The following is an 18,682-nucleotide window of genomic DNA, read 5'->3' on the forward strand; positions in this document are numbered from 1 at the left end:
GAACATACAATTTTCTTTCGGCAATTGTAACTAGCTCTTTGATCATGAATTCAAGACCATGTCGTTTGTACGAATGCTTCGTTACTTGCGTAATTCTCCATACGCTTCCTCTTTCCCTTTTAACGTCTCTTTTGCGTCTTGTCTTGCATTGCTCTATTATGCGATAGGATCGGGATTTACAAAGCCCATGTATGATGTGATTCTCTTTATCGTAGGTAATCGTAATTTGTCATTCCGTTCGCTTTTACCTCTTTTTCCGCGACTTCATAATTCAATCTCGCTTGCGATTATTTCCTGAATGCTTCCTCGTTGCGCAATTCGAGATCGCAATAAATCTCATCAAAGGTCACAGATTTTTGCGTATTTTTATAGAAAAATTTATTCGAAGAAAACATTATATAATTTTATTCATGTCATTTTTCTCGTTTTGTACCCATATATCATTTTCGTTATATTTAGTTTCTATATCTCGCTTCATTACATGCAGAGCTAATATAGGAATTATGAGGATATGAGATTGCGATAAAAATGGCACTTAAAACATTTCTTTAAATAAAATTTTAGCTTATTTATAATTTCAAATTCATTTTAGTATCTTAACGTAACAATTTTTTTCTGTTGTCGATAATTAAAGAATTTAACCTAATTTTACTTCATATTTAAATATCAGAAGAGAATTTCTTTTTTTTAACATAACTGCGAAACTATAATTTTTATAAAGTGACTTTTCTCGTGATTACTTTGTGATTATTCCATTTTTAAATATTTAATAATTAAAAATTTTAAATATGACGTCAAGTAATATACGTTGCGAATATACGTTTTTTTTTTATATGTGTCAAGAGGTTTTTGTAGAAGAAGATAAAAAGCATCTTTTCGGATCGACAACTTGACGAGCGCTCTAAGGGTTAATTCGGGGGTTAAGCTGATGGTCGAATAGCCTCGTTACTCAAATGTCGAGAAAGATGACGTGAAAGAAATGGAACATCAGAGAGATAAGCTATTTGTTTGGATCTAAATTCTGATTTTTCATAAAATTCATAGGTATTTCCTTCGTAGATTACATTACACAACGTATTATAAAATGTAAAATATATAAATGTATGATACATATAAATATACATAAAACATATAAATATATAATAATAAGAATTGAGATACCAAGCACAATGTGTGAAAGTACTCGCATCATAATGCATTATTGTGAAGCCGGATAAGAGGAAACCATTTTCCGTCTCAATGAACTAATACATCGCGGAATTAAGAGAATACTTGGCTTACGAGCGACGCATAATGTGTCCTAAAGTTCTATCGAAAGTAAAAGTTCTGACATAGATATATTTTTATAAATATTGTTACAATGTGATTGATACCTCATCAGAAAAAGTGTACTTATATTCAATAAAAACGAATTTAATAAACTGAATTATATATCAAGTAATACAATTATACATACATACATACATACATATGTATATCTAATTGTAAGTTTATTATATTTTAATATAATAAAATATATAATTTACATAATTATATATACATATTTATACATAATTTTATTTTATATATAAATATATATAATTATATATTTTATTTATATATTTTGTATATACATATGTAGTGTTGTATGAATTGTTTTTCAACATTAATATCTACAATACATGTATCGAATATTTATTTAATGTTTATGTTGAAGCTATTTTTCTTCTTATTTCTTGTTGAAGATAGATTCGACTCATTTCAAAGATTCTTGTTTGGAAAATAAACTCGATTATTGTAACGATGTTATTGCAACATTGTGTTATTGTGTTATTGCAACGATGTTTTTTATACATTTGGAATTAGTTTCAAAACATCAGATTATTTTAATTGATTTTTTAATTACTTCAAGTAAAATTTCTGAATCTGTTAATAGTATATAATTTAAATTCCAGTAATTGTTAATAAACAATTCAACCTCTCTGACTGATAAATTACCTATATGATACAAATGTGTAGAATTTTTTTTAAAATCCTCATGATTATGGCTCTCTTGATCTATTTTTAATATCCGCGACAAAATCGCTGGCAAATTCAGCTTTGTACCGAGATAAAATAAAGTGTCTAATTTTAAGGTTTTTATAAAAAAGAAAATGTCGTTGCTCGTCGACCCTCAGAGATTATCACGATTATCTTGAAATTTCGCTCGCGTAAAATGTTAATAATTCACGACGGTTTGACAGCGTCGTACGCTACTAGAACGCAAAATTGCCGTGCAGTTCGCACAGAATGTCGTGAAATTTTGTTCGCGAATTTATTAATAGACGGAGACGTGTCACGTCCGTGGCGAACGCAACGAGATCCCTCGCGAAAATCTCTGGAGGGGAGGGGTTTCACCTGCATAATCACCTGTCGTTAGTCTCCTCGTCGATCATGCGACACTCGAACTTTACCATTGCGTCACCTGGCATTCTCACCACCGTGAGCCGCGTGTCTGTTCGCGTGAGCATGTGAGATCGAATGTACTTCGCATCACTTGCGTGACGTCGAACTTAATCATAACTTTGTCCATTAAGAGCGGGCGAGATAGATATTCGAGGAGCTCGCGTCTGACAATACACTTTCCTCGAAAATTTGCGGAACGCACGCTCGAAAATTCCGCGCTCGACGATATCGCTCTGGTCCTTGCTCATCGATGAGTCACTCGCTTCCTCGAAGAAGGTCTCTTAGCGCTCCGATATTGTCCACAAACACGCCAATCACCGATTTGTATATCACTTAATACCGCTCGTCAGTTGTACCTCGCGCTTTAGTGACTCACACGTTTCTAAAATTTGTACACTGAATTAATTCGCGGATTTATACGATTCTATATTTTGAATCGAGGAGCTAATGGATCCACGAAATAGTACCCTTTTCATCTCGAAGTATCCCTTTTTTTTTTAAATAAATCCTTTATTTTCTGAAGAGAACTTTTTAATTAACTTGTTTCTTTATTATTGTATCGCGTAAGCTAACTTAATGAGAAAAAAAAAACGAAAAGTCTTAATAATCCGAGAATTCTTGGAGTCTTAAGTAAGATTAGTTTTAATTCTTGAAAAAGCTCTCGGTTGATCGTCTTTTGTACAACTTGGGTGTCTCTGCGATACTCATCCATTAAAATACACTTGTTACTTCGTGAATGAATCACTTTTTCTTTCTCAAAGAGAAGTAAAAGAAGCCCGTTGTGTCCCCGAAGGATTATACTTGCGAAGCTTCTTTGATCGTTTCGGATAAACCTCAGGTTTTTTTCTCTTGAAAAAGTTTAGATTGATTATTTTTTGATCCCCGGTGTATCTTTGTAGTTGCAGTTGTCCATTAATTTCTCGTTTTTTTTTTGTCAAATGATAAAGTAACTTTTCGGCTAGCGGCTGAAGTAAATATACCGAGTGTCGATTCACGTCACTCTCGATGTCACTAATTTACGATATTTTTTACTCGTTAACGATCACGATAGTTATTGTTAAAATTTGCATTAAATTAATGGAGTTACGTTTGTATTGTCTCTTAGTAAGATCTAATAAAATTTTCGAGATTTTAATAGAACTTATTCACATTGTTTGCATCAGTCTTTACTTATTTTATTAATAATCCTAACGGTTATCGATGATATCAATAAGCTTGAATTCGATGGGAATTTCCGTTTACAGTGCTAATTTCGTAAGCGCACATATATAAGCTCGTGTTATGGTTACCAATCATTAACAGTCTCGAACCACTATTAATCTTGCTGGCGCGACCACGGATAATTTACTATCCAGAGAATGTTGATCGTGCTGATTGACCGTACTGGTTGCTAATCATATTAAATTTATTAACCAATCTTGAGTACGATTATTATTCTTTTACGGTCATTCTGTATACTCCAATCATATATCCAATAATTATATTGGTAACCTTTTATTATTCAATAATCATATTGTTAAAAATACAATTGTTTAAAATAATTAACAGTCTTTTTTTTAAATAATTCATGTTTATCTCTCATTTGTTATTTACTTCTTATTCATTGTTTATCGACTACGTTGACTGACGCACTCATTAATAAGTTTATCGATGTTCATTTTTCTTTTTTTAGTTTACATGATGAACACTGGTGATTTGAAGCCAAAGGGTCTCAATGATGCACTACTTCTCGCCAATCGTTAAATATTAAGTTTTCCTATTCCATGGCATTTTCACGTTCTATTCCGTGACGTTTATTCGCAACTTTTTCTCTACTTTCACACTTTTTCTCCTCAAAAGCTTTCTACAGTCGACAGCGCGGCCTTGCTCGCTCCGAACGGGAGGCGTAAGATCAACAAGCGGTTTCGGAGCGCTCTCGCGGCGCACTGAAGTGCGTCTAGCCAGGAGAAGAGGATCGGCAGCGTCGCGGCGCGCCGCGTCGCCTCGCGTCGCGCCGCTACGGTACAGTCGCGAGTGCGACGAGAGTGACCCTGGCAGTGAGTGCCGCCTGCGCACTCTCGCCCCGTTGTGCCGGTCCTCTCCTCTCCGGTTCTTTTCCCTCTCGATTCCTCGGCTTCGTACATGCTCCACTGGCGCGGCGCCTCTTTCACCCTTTCGGGGATCACGCGACTTAGCTCTCCGACTTGGCTTTCAAAAGCCATCCCCGTTCCCCCATCGCGCGCGTGTACACTTCTTTCTTATATCTATTATACGTCCGCACGTTTCGCCGGCCCGTTTCGTCTGGCTCGTTCCCCGCGCCATTCATACGCAGCACCAGGAGATCCCAAACCGGGCGTCGCTATACGCTATAGTCTAAACTTGACGAACGTAAACAGAGGCTATATTCTTTGCCGTTCGTATATGTATGTGCGTCTGAATTCGAGATACTCGTGTATATCATTTCAATTCTTCGCACGCGCGCGCGAGAATCAAGTGACGTTGATGTAAAAAGAATGGGTATATACGAGTCAGATGAGATTTTGATTGAGCTGAGATTAGATTTTCATGAGATCGTATTTTAATCAAATTCGATCTGCAGAGGTATTTTACCTTTGGCAATCTCTGAAATGGTAATGATTGTTGATTTAATTTAAAAGACTTTTTTTATACGCTTCGATACGCTTCGATTTTATTTACCATTTTTCTCGTTTAATTTTTGTCTCTCTTTCTTTCTCTTTCTATTTTTTACATTTTGGTTACTTCGCATTTACTTATCACGCGCGTGTAGAGTGCGCAGGAAAGGATGGGTATTTGCTTAGCGAAAAGGTAGCGAGACACAATTATCTCTTTTGTTTCTTCCTTAATTCTCGTTTCTATTTTTATGATTCTACTTCAATTTTAATCAGGGAAAATGTAGAAATATCGTATTCCGATGGCGACTCGAAATAAGAAAATTGCTAAATTTAGTAGAACAGTGCTTCTGGTATCTGTCGTATATATTTCCTTTATGTTTGAGTTTGACTTGACATCAACGATCTATGCACCTGATCTCTGCCATTTATGTATCAAGTGGGTTCCTCTTCGTCATATTTTATGTCGAATATCCGTTATGGAAAATTTGTTCGTTTGCAACGTGAATCCAGTTCTTTGAATTTTTTGTAAAATATATATTTATTCGGAAATTGGGCGTGCGATTTTTGATTATAAATAATTGCGCGGTCCATATTTTATAATACACATATATTAAATGTTATTTAATGTCATTATTAAATTGCGTATTACGTACCATTAATAATAATCGTCAAACAGTTTTATCGAATTATGCACCTACAATATTCTATAATGACGATTTGTTTATTTTAATTAATTAAGAAGTTATTAATTTTTGAAGAATTAATTATCGATAACTGATATAAATTTGTATGTATTTACTTATGAGAACGAGATATATTTGTATAATGATTTTACCACTCTTGTAATTTTAAAAAGCTTGTAAAGTAAAAGTTCTAAGAAGTTTACAATATTTAAATATGCAGAAGGAATTTAGTGAATAAAATTTGTAACATCGTTCATTCACAAACATCCGATATTAAAAAAAAATGTTCCCGTCGTTATTTTTAACTTGTGCCCTTTGCACTAAAGCGATACTATTTTCTGCTCGAATTTTTGTTCGTCTCTTTCATTTTTTGATATCATACATATCCCGTATTTTCTTTCTCGCATTTTTTTTTGGCGTCATGCACTCGTATTTTTGTTCGCACGTATTTCCACTTGCGGGAGTTTATTATACGAGCTCCAAGATATATCCCGTTTCAGCGTATCCCTTTTATGATTAGTCCAATTTCGTCGCCCCTCTTCCTGTCTTCTCATTCCTTATTTATGTCAGACGAAGACATATCAAAATGACACCTCTCTTTCTCCAATCTCTCCAATGCATCTCATCCTCCTAATTTTTATTTTTTTCTTTCTCCTCAGATTCAGCTTGCATATAGACTAAAATCTTCATCCATTTACTCAAATCTTTTTCTTGTTAAAAGATAATTATGTAGATTGCGCTAAATAAGAAATGAGTTAATAATGTTTTAATATTGTATTTTTATTATTAATTGGGTCAAAAATAATGCGCGATAGAATTGTTCTAAACTTAGCCCGTTAAAATTTAATCGAAATTCTTACAGGGGACGATTTTACACGTGTTTTACCCCCGTGCATCATTTGATTCGAGAGCCGATAAAATAGTGATTTAGATTTTAGATCCCTTTCTGAACATATACGCTTATACTTGTTCTAATGGGGTCCGACCCAGAATAATAAATAGATTTCGCCTTTACCTCTCCCTTTTTCATGCCCATCAATATGATAAACAATCTTTCTCAGGGCACGAGGCAACGATTTACACGGTTTTACACGGTTGCCACTAACCGCGGATTTATCCGCGCGTAAATCAAAATAAAGTTCGAACATTGGACCGGGAGAGAGCCGTTACGATCTCTATGGTTAATTCTGGTTGTGATTTATCGTGACGTATCCCTTTGAGTGATCGCGATAAACCTCAGTACAGTGATCGTGTACGATAAGCTGTCGTCGGTCGTCGGATTACCGCGGCATTGTTCCAGCATTTATCGCGAATTGTTTTACGACATCGCGTAAGGGATGGAAAGTACATGAACGTACATATATCTCGGAAGTGGTACATATGATGTACGACCGTCGATTAGTATCTTCGCTTTTATCGGGCTTTTCGTAACTCGAAATTAGCCTCGTAATATCGATTCTAATAACGGAACTGCGTTTCAGCGGAGAGCAGATAGTGATGTAACGCCGTTACTCATGGTTATGGATTAGTTATAGTATCGATTTAATTCAACGCGAAACGCGATTCTTCGGCATCGTAGATCCATCTCTGTAAAAGTATATATAATCGACGCTGTTACATATAGGGAAAGTACATATAGTGGTACGCTTGGTGGTACGTGTAGGTAACGAAGTAAAGGGACCGATAAATGCATAAGAGAACTTTGAAATTACATATTGGAATTCTCGCTCGAGATTTAGAAATGAAAAGAAATTGCCGTAAAAACGTGGCTTAGAGAAAAAGATTTTTTTGGGGTTTTTCGATTAGTAATGCATTATTCTTTACTACAAGAGCGTTAAATAATATAATTAAAAATATGTAAAACAAGTAAGACAATAAATGAGATCGTATGACGCCTACACGGTACAAAGCAGGATCTTAGTGCTAAGATCTCAGCACTAAGATCCTGCTTTGTACCGTGTAGGCATCGTACGATCTCATTTGTTTGTTAACATTCCACGGTTTCCTGATATTTAATTAAGACAATAAAGTTTTTTTTACTTTAATCTTGATTTATATAACTATAGAATTGTTTCTCTTAATCTGTTAAGCTTAACAAATACAGTTGCACTTGCAATGATTTACCGTGTAATTTTTCTTTCATTTCAAGAAAACGGGGTTGCATGAGTCCCATTGTTAATTATTGTACCGCAGTAAAATTAATTATGTTTTGAGTCGACAGAAAAGCGATTATGAATCCCGCGTGAGGATGGTATTGTTGTATTGTTCACGAGACTAGATTAATTGCGTCGTGCGTTGCGTCACTGATCGGCACCATCCAATGGACTATAGTCTTCTAGTCCTTAGAATTCCGATATCGCGCACACAGTAAGGGAAAATTACACAGCTCATACTTTGTAATTATCCCAGTTGGAACGTGCCAATGGATAAGCTAGTTTAAATGTGTTTGCCAGAGGCAACGAAGTTGAATTAATTAACTTTCACAAATTGCAAGGCACACGATACCTTTATATTGTGCTTTAACAAGTAACAAAAGGAGCTTCAATTACTAATAAGTAAATGAAATAAGTGAAATAATAAAAAAAAATTTTTATTTAATATTCAAATTTATGTGATTTTAATATGCATTACGGGCGTAGAAAGTTTACTATAAGTTTTGAGATTTGCAAACATTGCAACACTCCTAATTTTACATATAATTTAAAATATACCTTGTACTTTGCACTTTAACCATTTACTACGTTTTATTCAGCAATTCTAGTATGCACAGTCATATACTATATTATAGGGCAAATATTACACAATGCAGTACAGAAATTGCACGTACGATTGGTTGTAGCAATCGATTAATTGCCGTATGGAGATGTAACCAACCCCAATCCGCGCAATTTTCACAAATTCTCGTTATCTTTTCCGATTTTCGATTTATTCAACTGTTATTACGAAACAATATTTTGTGATTGGTTCCACACTGTATCGCTTTAATTTGTGGAGATCACGCATATATACGTCTATTAGAATACATGCGATTAATCAGATCACCCTCCAGTTGCTTGTTGTCATTATTAATGCATCTGTATGCATAATCAAAATGATTATGCAACACGGCTGCAATTGCGGTTGCGGTTTGCGCGCCAAAAGTTATTAAAAGTACTCGCGCAGGGTACCACGTTTGTTGGCTGCCGAGTGTAAAGTCGTAAGAAAGTTGCACGCGCGCGCGAGTCGCCAGCAGTGCACGATTTGCTCTAGATGATTCAGCCGCTACGAGACATCGTCGAGAGATGTCCTGGAAACTCGCCTTACTTTTTAGAACACTTTTAAAATTGCCAAACTTTTAAAATTGGCACGGACATCCATGCGTGTATAATTATTTTCCATGACACACAACACTCTCAAACTTTTAGAAAAACTTTTACATTATTAGTTTTATTGCCAACAAACGTGTTGTACACGTTTGCGAAATACTCTTTTATTTATATAGTTATTGTGCAGGGAAAAATGAAGTGTTTTTACGGACATTTGTGAAGCTCGGTATCGAAAGAACGTAACATAGTGAAAGTATCGTAGAATTAAAGGCGATATATATATGTAGGTCGAATTTTCCAACCGCGACCTTTTTCTATCGCTGTATCGACATTGAATTCCCATTTACGAGAAACGCGACGAGAGTCTCGAAAAATTTTCGGCAAATTACAAAAGGTCTCTGGCGAGTCGTGCATCACTTAGGATCCCTCACCTTCGAGTTAGGGTTCGAAAGTGAAGAAATATTCCCTCGCGAAACACATTTCCGTATATTTATAAAGAGTTTTACTTTTTTTTTTGATAGTTTTATCACACGCGTGTATTATAATTTTATATCGAGCCTTTACATTTCTTGATATTCTTTTAAACGGATTGAGAAACGCGATGCAAATACGATATCTCACAATACAATACAGTCTGACAAACCATGAAACAAAACGTACATATAATTTTATGTCCTTGTAATCGTATTTGAAGTGCTATTAGTAATCTTCCTTGTTGTCGTCTAATAGGCGACACATATAAGGTATACGTTGGATGTGCGGCTATTTATGAGAATGATTGTGGATGTAAATGGGTTAACGGCGAGAGCTATTAGATTGTAACATACGTTGCTATTTTCGGTAATAATTCAAAATGTCAGTGTGACATTGAGACACATTAGATCTGTTTGATTAGTGTAAAATTGTCAAATTGTGTAGCATATAATTTTCAGCTACTATTAATTCTTTAAATTTTAAACGACCGCGTTTGCTATTCAGACGAATTACTTAATATTGGATTAAATCTTCTGTGTAATATATTATGTTTTATGTATATTTAAATCTTTATACATATTTGGACGTAAATAAAGACAAACTTCAAAATCGTTTGTCTTAATTACGAAATTATGATTTGTAGTGCTTAGCTAGTGATGAAGATTGAAAAAAATATGTAATATTGTAACTTTGGTATTTTATTTTCCGATATTTTATTATACAGAATTTTTTGCAATATGCGAAGAAAATAAAATTGAGATGAAATACATCCAAAAATATAAAATATTAAAAATGACAAACAAATAATATTATTTAACACAGAAAATAATTTTTTACTTTTTGCTTTGTATATTTTGTATTTGATAAAATAAATGAAAATCAAAATATCGTGCAAAAATAAAGCTATTAGTCTACTTTTATTGTTAAATTTATTTTATTATATTAAATCGATACCCAGAAATAGCTACCGAGAAATTTGAAAATTCCGAGGAATGTACAATATGAAAATCTCAAAAATTGTCGCAACTAATCGATGGACATCAATATTTGGCCGGAATTCAAAAACACACACGCAAAGAAGTTCGTTCTCGAGCGAAAAGAAGAAATATAACCGCGATATCTCTCGGTATTTGCGCACCGAGCATCTCAACGGAAGAATAAGCGACGGCTATAATTCACGTGGCATCCTCCGGTCGCTGGTCCAGTTCGTGTAATCACAATACGGATGAAAACTCGACGTTTGATGTAACGGATTGCCGGGAAGTTCAGCGATTCAGTAGATAGCCGATTCCCGAATGATCAAAATATTCTGTCAACCATAGTGTACAAATCATTTGCACCGTTAGAGATACTGCCACTGTGCACTGTAGTGTGTATTTTATTTCTATACGTTTATTTATCTATTTTACAATAGAAAAAACGTATAGAAATATTAAATTAGGATATAAGTATAGTATATAAAATTGTGAGAAAACGTGTTCAATTTAATCTTAATTGAATTGTTATAACTCGTCGAATGTTATTGAATTTTTTTTAATTCGTTGAATCTATTGCGCAAATTAAATCTGTTATTTTCGTCCTAAAGAAAGGTATCTATTTATAGATATGTTTATGGATTATTTATAGATATATGACTTGAGAATTAATACGAGGAATGTAGGAATTGACTTTGAAATATTCAATCAAAAACGTTAGAAACATGTACCTACGCACAAAGAAAGCTAGGAATTTTTCGTCGAAGAGGCACGTTCATATCTTTCGTTCTCAGATGTTGGGGGGGGGGGGGGGATTTTGTAGCTCGAAATCGCGTAACGCGATTCGCATCGCTGGTTCAATCGAATTCCTTGGAGAAGCTTGGGAATTGTATTTTCTCTCGCATAGAACGAAATAGCGTATACAAGTTAGAAGATTTACGTTTCACGGCGTAACTTCGAAAGGGTTACACTGCTATGTATGTGAAGAAAGATGAGCAATATTCATTATTGAATGTTTCTACGATTTATGAATAGTAAAAAGTACGTGATGTTTTCGCATTTACTTCTATCTAGCATCTGGTTCGATTCTTTCTATTTTTAATATGTATTATTTTTATTTATATTTTATGCTATTTATTTTTATTTAATATTTATACATTCTAATAATCATATTAAAATGTAAATAAATAAATAAGTTTTACTCTTGAATTACATTCTGCGTATATTGGAAATTTTAATTTCAATTTTTTTATATGGTATTATAAAATTAATAAATACAATACACAAAAGAAATACTTAATTTAAAAAATGTAAATAAATAAATAATTCTACGCAGCTCACTTGTATGAGCTATTATCTCAAATAGTTATCCATTAAATAACAAGCTGTCTGTAGGTGGTTATAACACTACTGTGTAGTTAGATCTTTTCAGTATATATAATCCTTCCTATCAGTTCCAACTTCCGCACATCACTGTATATACTGCACGTGTCAACACATGTACACGAGTGCAGCACGATGAAGCGTTTGCATAGATATCGTTCGCTTAGGCATGTCAATTAATCGATTTTACGAGGCGCACGGCTAAAACGATACTGCACGACAAGACCTTCGAATAATTTCTCGCAGCCGTGAGTCTGATCTTTTTTAACGAGACGAAATTCCAGGAATTTCTTGTCCAGGCTTGTCAGAATTAAAGTTTTTCTCTCGCATCGCTTCTTAAATGATCAAGTCGAACGGTTGTTGATGCCCGCGATTCTCAGGATCCGTAAATCTCGTTTGTTATTACGTACAGAATGCAGCAGTTTTTCTTCGCGAATCGACTATAAATATGCGGCCAGACGATTCTGACGATCGCGAGCGTGCCATTCGCACGCTGAACGAGAAGATGAAGGATGATCCGTCCTCGCCGAAGGCGGATGTAGAGTATTACTTTAACGATGGCTGAGTAACGAGCCTCTTAAATCGCCGGCAATAAGACGGGACAATCACGTCGCGCGCTGTGATATCAATTAGAGAAAAATATTTCCTGATTTGTTAAACTGATTTCTAATTTACATTTTTTTTAATTGCTTGCAAGCGTTTTCTTTTTTCCATTGCATCTTTTCCGAACGTTGCTCGATTGACGAGCTTATTTCCAAATCTTTAATTTATTTCTTAAATTTTGAAATCCGTATATTTTAAAAGAAATAGATTATATGGTCAAGATTATAAAGAAGATTATAAAGTCTCGACTTTCTAGATGTTATGGTCACGTAAAAATGAGTCGATAATGGCGTCGAGCTTTATGGGCAATTTGCGTCACACCGTCACACGTGCGTGATATCGTTTCAATGAAGCAAAAAGCAATCCGCGGTGAAGTGAAGCTTGTTAAAGCACTCGCGAACGCGTTAATTACATTTCGTTTGGTGGCGGCACGCAAATCAACGATCACTCGTTTCAATCACTCGCTGAATGTCAAATTTTAAAATTTCAACCGCGTTGCTATCGTTGTGGACCTTTTTCGAACGCGAAATTTCCAATAGCATCACGTCGCTTGTGTTTGCACATTTTTTATACGACTCGTCTGTAAAGCGCTACTGGCAATATTTATCTCGACCTTTGGTTCGTTTGACTGTTATCTCAATGCAATATGTACTCGGCTTTTCAACGTTTTTGGCCGATTAAAATTTGCAGAGGATATTTATTGCTCTTAAATGAAAAATTATTTAAAAATTTATGAAATCTTTTATTTATATTTAAGTAGAATTTAATTAAAATAGACATATATTATGTTAAAATATCGAAATATTTTTTGTAAAATCTAGCGCAAATGAAAAAATTTGTTTTTCAATGTTAGCTTTGAAAAAAAATTTAGATATTTATTATAGTAATTGATATAAGAATCAATAACATTTTGTAGATTTTGTTCTCTGTGTTCTTAACAAAATTAATAAAAATTCTTTTAAAATGTTTTATTAATTTTATTATTTTTTAAATAATTTATCATGTTTTATTTGTGCTTCTTATCGCAAGAGAAAAGCTCATTCATAATACTTTATATTCGAAAAAAAGTTAGCTCTTAAAAAAAGTTTTTGCGATTATTTGGACCTCTCTTCATTTCCGAGCTGTCTCTTACAATTAGTTCAGAGCTGTCAGCGACAGCGATGAAATCAGGGCACAAGATAAATAATTGCCTTTCCTAAATGGCGTGTGAATATATATAGTGCTAATCAGAGGAGACGCCAATACAAAGATTAGATTTCATGAATTTCGTGTAACATGGGATTTCGCGTGTTATTCTACAAGTGGAACGACATTGGTGAATTGGCCTCTTACGATGTCTTTCCAAAAGCACTGGCACTAAGACTTACATTGTTCATATAGATTACCGCAAGAGATATTGTACACGTGAAATCGGTCTCCTTAAAAATACGAGAAAGGGAATGTTGATACAATTATTTTTCTAATAATACAGAACATGACCTGAATCATTTTTAACTCATTTCTCATAATTTTTGAATTAAATTTTTAGATCTCTTATCAACTCGTTAACTTTTTATACGACATATGCAATTGACAAGAAATTATAATATTTATATTTGTGTTGACTAATCAAAGTCTCTATTTTTCCCCAGTTTGCTAATATTTTAACATTGTTTATATCTTAGCCATATAGAATAATACATTATTGCTGTATATAAATGTTTGAATTTTTATAAATTACTATCATCCGGATCCAATTATCCGGATTATTGTCTTAAATCTGAAATTAACTGAGATTTTCTCGTTAGCTTAAAATAATAGTTGCAGCTAGAAAATGTTGATAATGCACTTTTAAAGAAAGTTCTACTGTTACCACAATTTAGTTGTTTGCACGTGGAAAGTGATTTTGTCATAAGTCATAAAGAGCAGTAGTTACGATATAAACATATATTATTAAGGAAGTTAAGAGGCTTTTAACATATTCCATATACAGCAACTTATTTCATTGGATAATATTGGAAGATCGTGACAGAGAAGAGTCTGATACTCGTTCATCATACAGCAAGGCTTTCAAGCTCCGCCGATGACAAACTTTGTAATTTAAGGCAGCTCCTACACGTAACTGGAAACTTAAATCGATATAGCGAACGATGAGAAACTGTCAATCGCATCGTGTAAAAGTTTTTCGAGTGTTGGATAAGAATCTTGACTTTTCCTTCTTTACGTGTTGAGATAAATTTGGCAGGACATACGTCCGGAAATCCGGGAAAATAAATTTGCGTCCTTTGTAGAACGGGATGAAAATAGCGCTTCTTGGATATCTCTAATCAAACACATTTTTTATTCTTGTTGAAATTCGATATCATTTATCGTGTTATCTTTTTGATTTTCATTATAAATAGCTCGGCGATATTTATGGTTTAAAATTTAAATTTGCACAAAATTAGTCGGAAAAGGTAAGGATTTTATAATGTAGTGACCTTAATTTAGTTTATCGTTAAACGTTGCGACGATAGCATCGTTTAAGTAATGAAGAGTTTTGCTCGAAAAAGCGCCGCCTATTCAAAAGTTTCGAATGAAAAGCAATTTAATTTTCCAAAGGCAGTGATAGTCTGTGTGCACGAGGTTGTACATGACGCAATATTTCAGCGACCACAGTGCATTACTTACGCGAAGATTCAACTTTGTGTATCAGCGACAACGGGAGCTCGAGAAGACTTGGCGGCCGAAGTTGGATGCAATTTTCGCGCGCAATAAATCGCAAATGTTTTTCCAGTCGTGAACTTTGGCGATCGATCGCGGTTAGTCGGGGCAATATGTATATAGGGTGCAATCTGACCAATATTGATTTTGAGACTAGAGTCAAGTCAATTGAAGTCAACTTTGCGGAAATCTTATACGTTATCGTTACCATAAGTATTGTACGCAAATTATTAACTACAATTTTTCAGTTCTCAAGATTAAACATCTTGATAATTGAATGTCTTGATAACTGAAAGTATGATTAAATATCCGCTTAATTAAATTGAATTAAGTAAAAAATTAAAATGCTTTATGTATAAACATATTTATTATACTATGATTGAATTCATTACACATATTGCATTTTTACGGATACACAAGCTTTATTAATTGTTGCCGATTAGTTTCCAATATTTTTAGTGACTGTTATAGAATATATAATTTACGGAAATTTGTTTACTTATTGCTTTTGATACACCCTGTGTACATGATTGCGAGCACGTAGAATCGTGCTTACGGCAAGCTGTGCTACGTGAATCATCGACTCGACCAGCCAAAGCGGAGCCAGAAGCCAGACATTTGGGTGCCAACGGCGAAATCCATAAGTAGTACATCTGACCTTTTTCTCTATTCCAGCCGCAAGGGGTTTAACCCGGCGTATGGAAAACTGTAAAAACGAAGTGGGAGGAAAGTGCACCGACGTTTAATCCCGCGAGTAGTGGCGGATTTATTGATAAGCTCTATATTTATGTGATAACGCCATAAAGAACGCGTTTACGCGTCTAATTCAAATATTTAATAATTCACGTCAAACACAGGGAAAATTGAAGTTTAACAGGTGTGATTCTGAATCATTAAAAATTTTGCAAAATGCGGATTGAAAGAAATCAATGTACCATATATAAAAAAAAATTAATATACATCGAAATATATTTGAAAAAATTATTAAAATATTTGAAAAATTTTATATGTCTATTATAAATAATAGACATTCTATTGTATACACTCTTAAAAATAGCCGTAGCATCATTGACTTCCTAGGTCTTTGACCTGAATTCCTAATACTTAAGAGAACAAGCTCTTCCATCTCCTTTATGGGAATTCCTTTACCGCACAGGTTCAGTAAAAAATTATGTGAGAGATTTCAAGCGATTGATGTTTCTTTCGCGGCAGGTATACTCGCAACGTGTGCCTCGGCGAATACCGATCGCATCTCGATGTTTTCTCCTCGAGCGGGGGCTTCGCATTTTTCCACTCGGCTCATTCACATTTTTCTAGAGTGAGAATGGCATTCTTCACCCGCGCGATTTTCATACGTGTCGTATGTCTTTCGTCTGCTGTCGTTCCATCTTCCGAAGGGAGGAAATAAATATATAAGGTTTTATCTGGATATTGTTGTATATAGATTATATTAACGCACATAGAACAAAAAGAAAATTAATAAACAAAAAAAACCAAATGACAAAACGTAGAAATTAAAAATAAAAAATTTAAAAAATTAAATGGTTAAAAATAAGAAAATTTTTATACAAGAGACATTTTGTATCCGTTTAAATCCGTTTTTGTATACATTGTATTCCTTCTCTTTGAGATAATCTTTTCTGGCTTTTTTTTTTAAAGACACGACACAGTCTTTGAATATCCCACATTTCAAGGTTCAACCTCTGCGTATGTCTCTTCACGACAAGGCTTTTCTTCATCTAAGAAAGGGTCGCAAATGAATGTTTTTTTTTTCTTTTCTTTCATAACCGCACAAAAGCTTAGCGTGAGTGAATGTACGCGGGTGTGTCAAAGGGAACGGTTTATGGTACAGGAAGGACGTTATGTCTCATTTTGTCCTCGAAGATATAAAAATGCAAAGCTTTCACAGTGGCTTATATACATTTAAATTACGAATTTACATTTTGCATGTAAAACATGCAAATCAACAGGTATACAAAAGACACATATGCAAACAATTTTCTATACATACGCATTTGTATCGATGGCTCATACGTAGTTACACATAGATATTTCCACACGAAATATTCTGTAATATTTTTAATTTTGTTAAACATCTGAATAAATTTAGAATACAAATTCTTAATTCAATAAGGACGACTAGTTGTAATTTGTACATAGAAACACGTATTGGAAAAATATTTCTTGAGGCAGTCTTACGAATATCTGACGACTAAGGGTGGTGCCTTTTTTTCTATTTGATTTATTTTCGGGAAAGGAGAATGTGTGTGATGGATGTTAGGCATCGAAATGAAATTTTTTGTACATGCCTTCCATGTATGCTTCCTGTCCGTAGAAGAACGGGGATAAGAATGGAGGGATATTAAACCATATTTTATTCAGATGAGGGTCATCAATGTCGTGCCATCTGCAGTTACGCAGAATGGCACGATCGGACGAATGTCTACATAAATGTGCATCCACGTGAAATCGAAACGGTTGTCATATCGCTTTTATACAGGACTGGCTTCAGTAAAGTGAGAATAGCTTGAGAAAAAGAAACTCCAATTTTCCAGAATATCCTTGCACGTGTATTATACGTTTTTATTTTCCCCGCGATATCCTTCTAAACACTTTAATAATATTATATTCTTTTAAGATTATTAAGAAATGCATTATAAATATTTTTTTACGGAAGAAGCTCATTTATCCGTAATGGAATTAAATGCTTAAACGCCATCCAGAAGTTTTTTTATTTTACTACGAATTTTCGTTCTTTAATCGCTTCTGAAAGCTGAAGATTCCACAGAAAATTGATATACCAAATGTAAACATCAATAAACATAAAAAAGCAAATTTAATAAAGAAACGTTAGGAATGATGCGTATGTGAAAGGGTACATCAGAAATTTATTTGTTTGGGTCGGTAAAAAGCTTTAGAGCCAACCCTGGCTTCTATCCTTATCCAGAAAGTGAATAGAGAGAAGAGGGATAAAAGCTAGCTTAATAGCACTATTACGTTTTCAGCAAAGTGGTATCAATTACATTTCGATATCGTAACCAGAGGATGTAACTTATTTTTCGGTGTCAAGGCCTTTGGAGTGAAAGAGAAGCATTGCGCGGATTTTGAAATATACACAGCATTAATTAATTCTTTCTTCAAAATTATCGCAATAATTGCTCTAATATATACATATAATTAATGTCTTTCTAGATCACTTTGTAGTAAGAGTCAAAATCTTGTCCCTGTCATTCAATTAATATCTTAAATTTGAACATTTTTTTTCTTTAATTTAAATAACAATTTTATGAAAATATAATGACATTGTTATATTATAAATATTCTCACTTTCTATTTATGAGCTTTCATTGTAATATAATATATATTGTATGCAATATGTAATACAATGTAATGCATACCTACTCTTCTATTTAGTATATTCCTTTTTTTTATTTAGTAAACGTAGTTTATTTCCGTAATATAGACTACAAGTAATATTGTATAAGATCAATATCTCATTTTACATTATGTCGCAATGATGAGAGAGAGAGAGAGAGAGAGAG

The 18,682-nt window shown here is 33.9% G+C and overlaps 2 protein-coding genes across 5 annotated transcripts in view; one reads left to right on the forward strand and one right to left on the reverse strand.

The window, feature by feature from the left end:
• Nucleotides 1–4,445, reverse strand: part of LOC105450092 (FMRFamide receptor) — a 49,667-nt gene extending 45,222 nt beyond the window's left edge. The window contains exon 1 of one of the 3 annotated variants that reach the window (XM_011689743.1): nucleotides 2,389–4,445. The gene's annotated coding sequence lies outside the window, so the exon portion shown is untranslated. Of the gene's footprint in view, nucleotides 1–2,376 lie in introns of all 3 variants that reach the window. The other 2 variants (XM_011689744.1, XM_011689746.1) reach the window with 2 other exon arrangements.
• Nucleotides 1–18,682, forward strand: part of LOC105450091 — a 70,691-nt gene that overhangs the window by 31,909 nt on the left and 20,100 nt on the right. The window lies entirely within an intron of this gene.

Source organism: Wasmannia auropunctata, unplaced genomic scaffold (genome assembly GCF_000956235.1).
Source record: "Wasmannia auropunctata unplaced genomic scaffold, wasmannia.A_1.0 LD336069.1, whole genome shotgun sequence".
In the NCBI taxonomy this organism is placed as follows: Eukaryota; Metazoa; Arthropoda; class Insecta; order Hymenoptera; family Formicidae; genus Wasmannia; species Wasmannia auropunctata.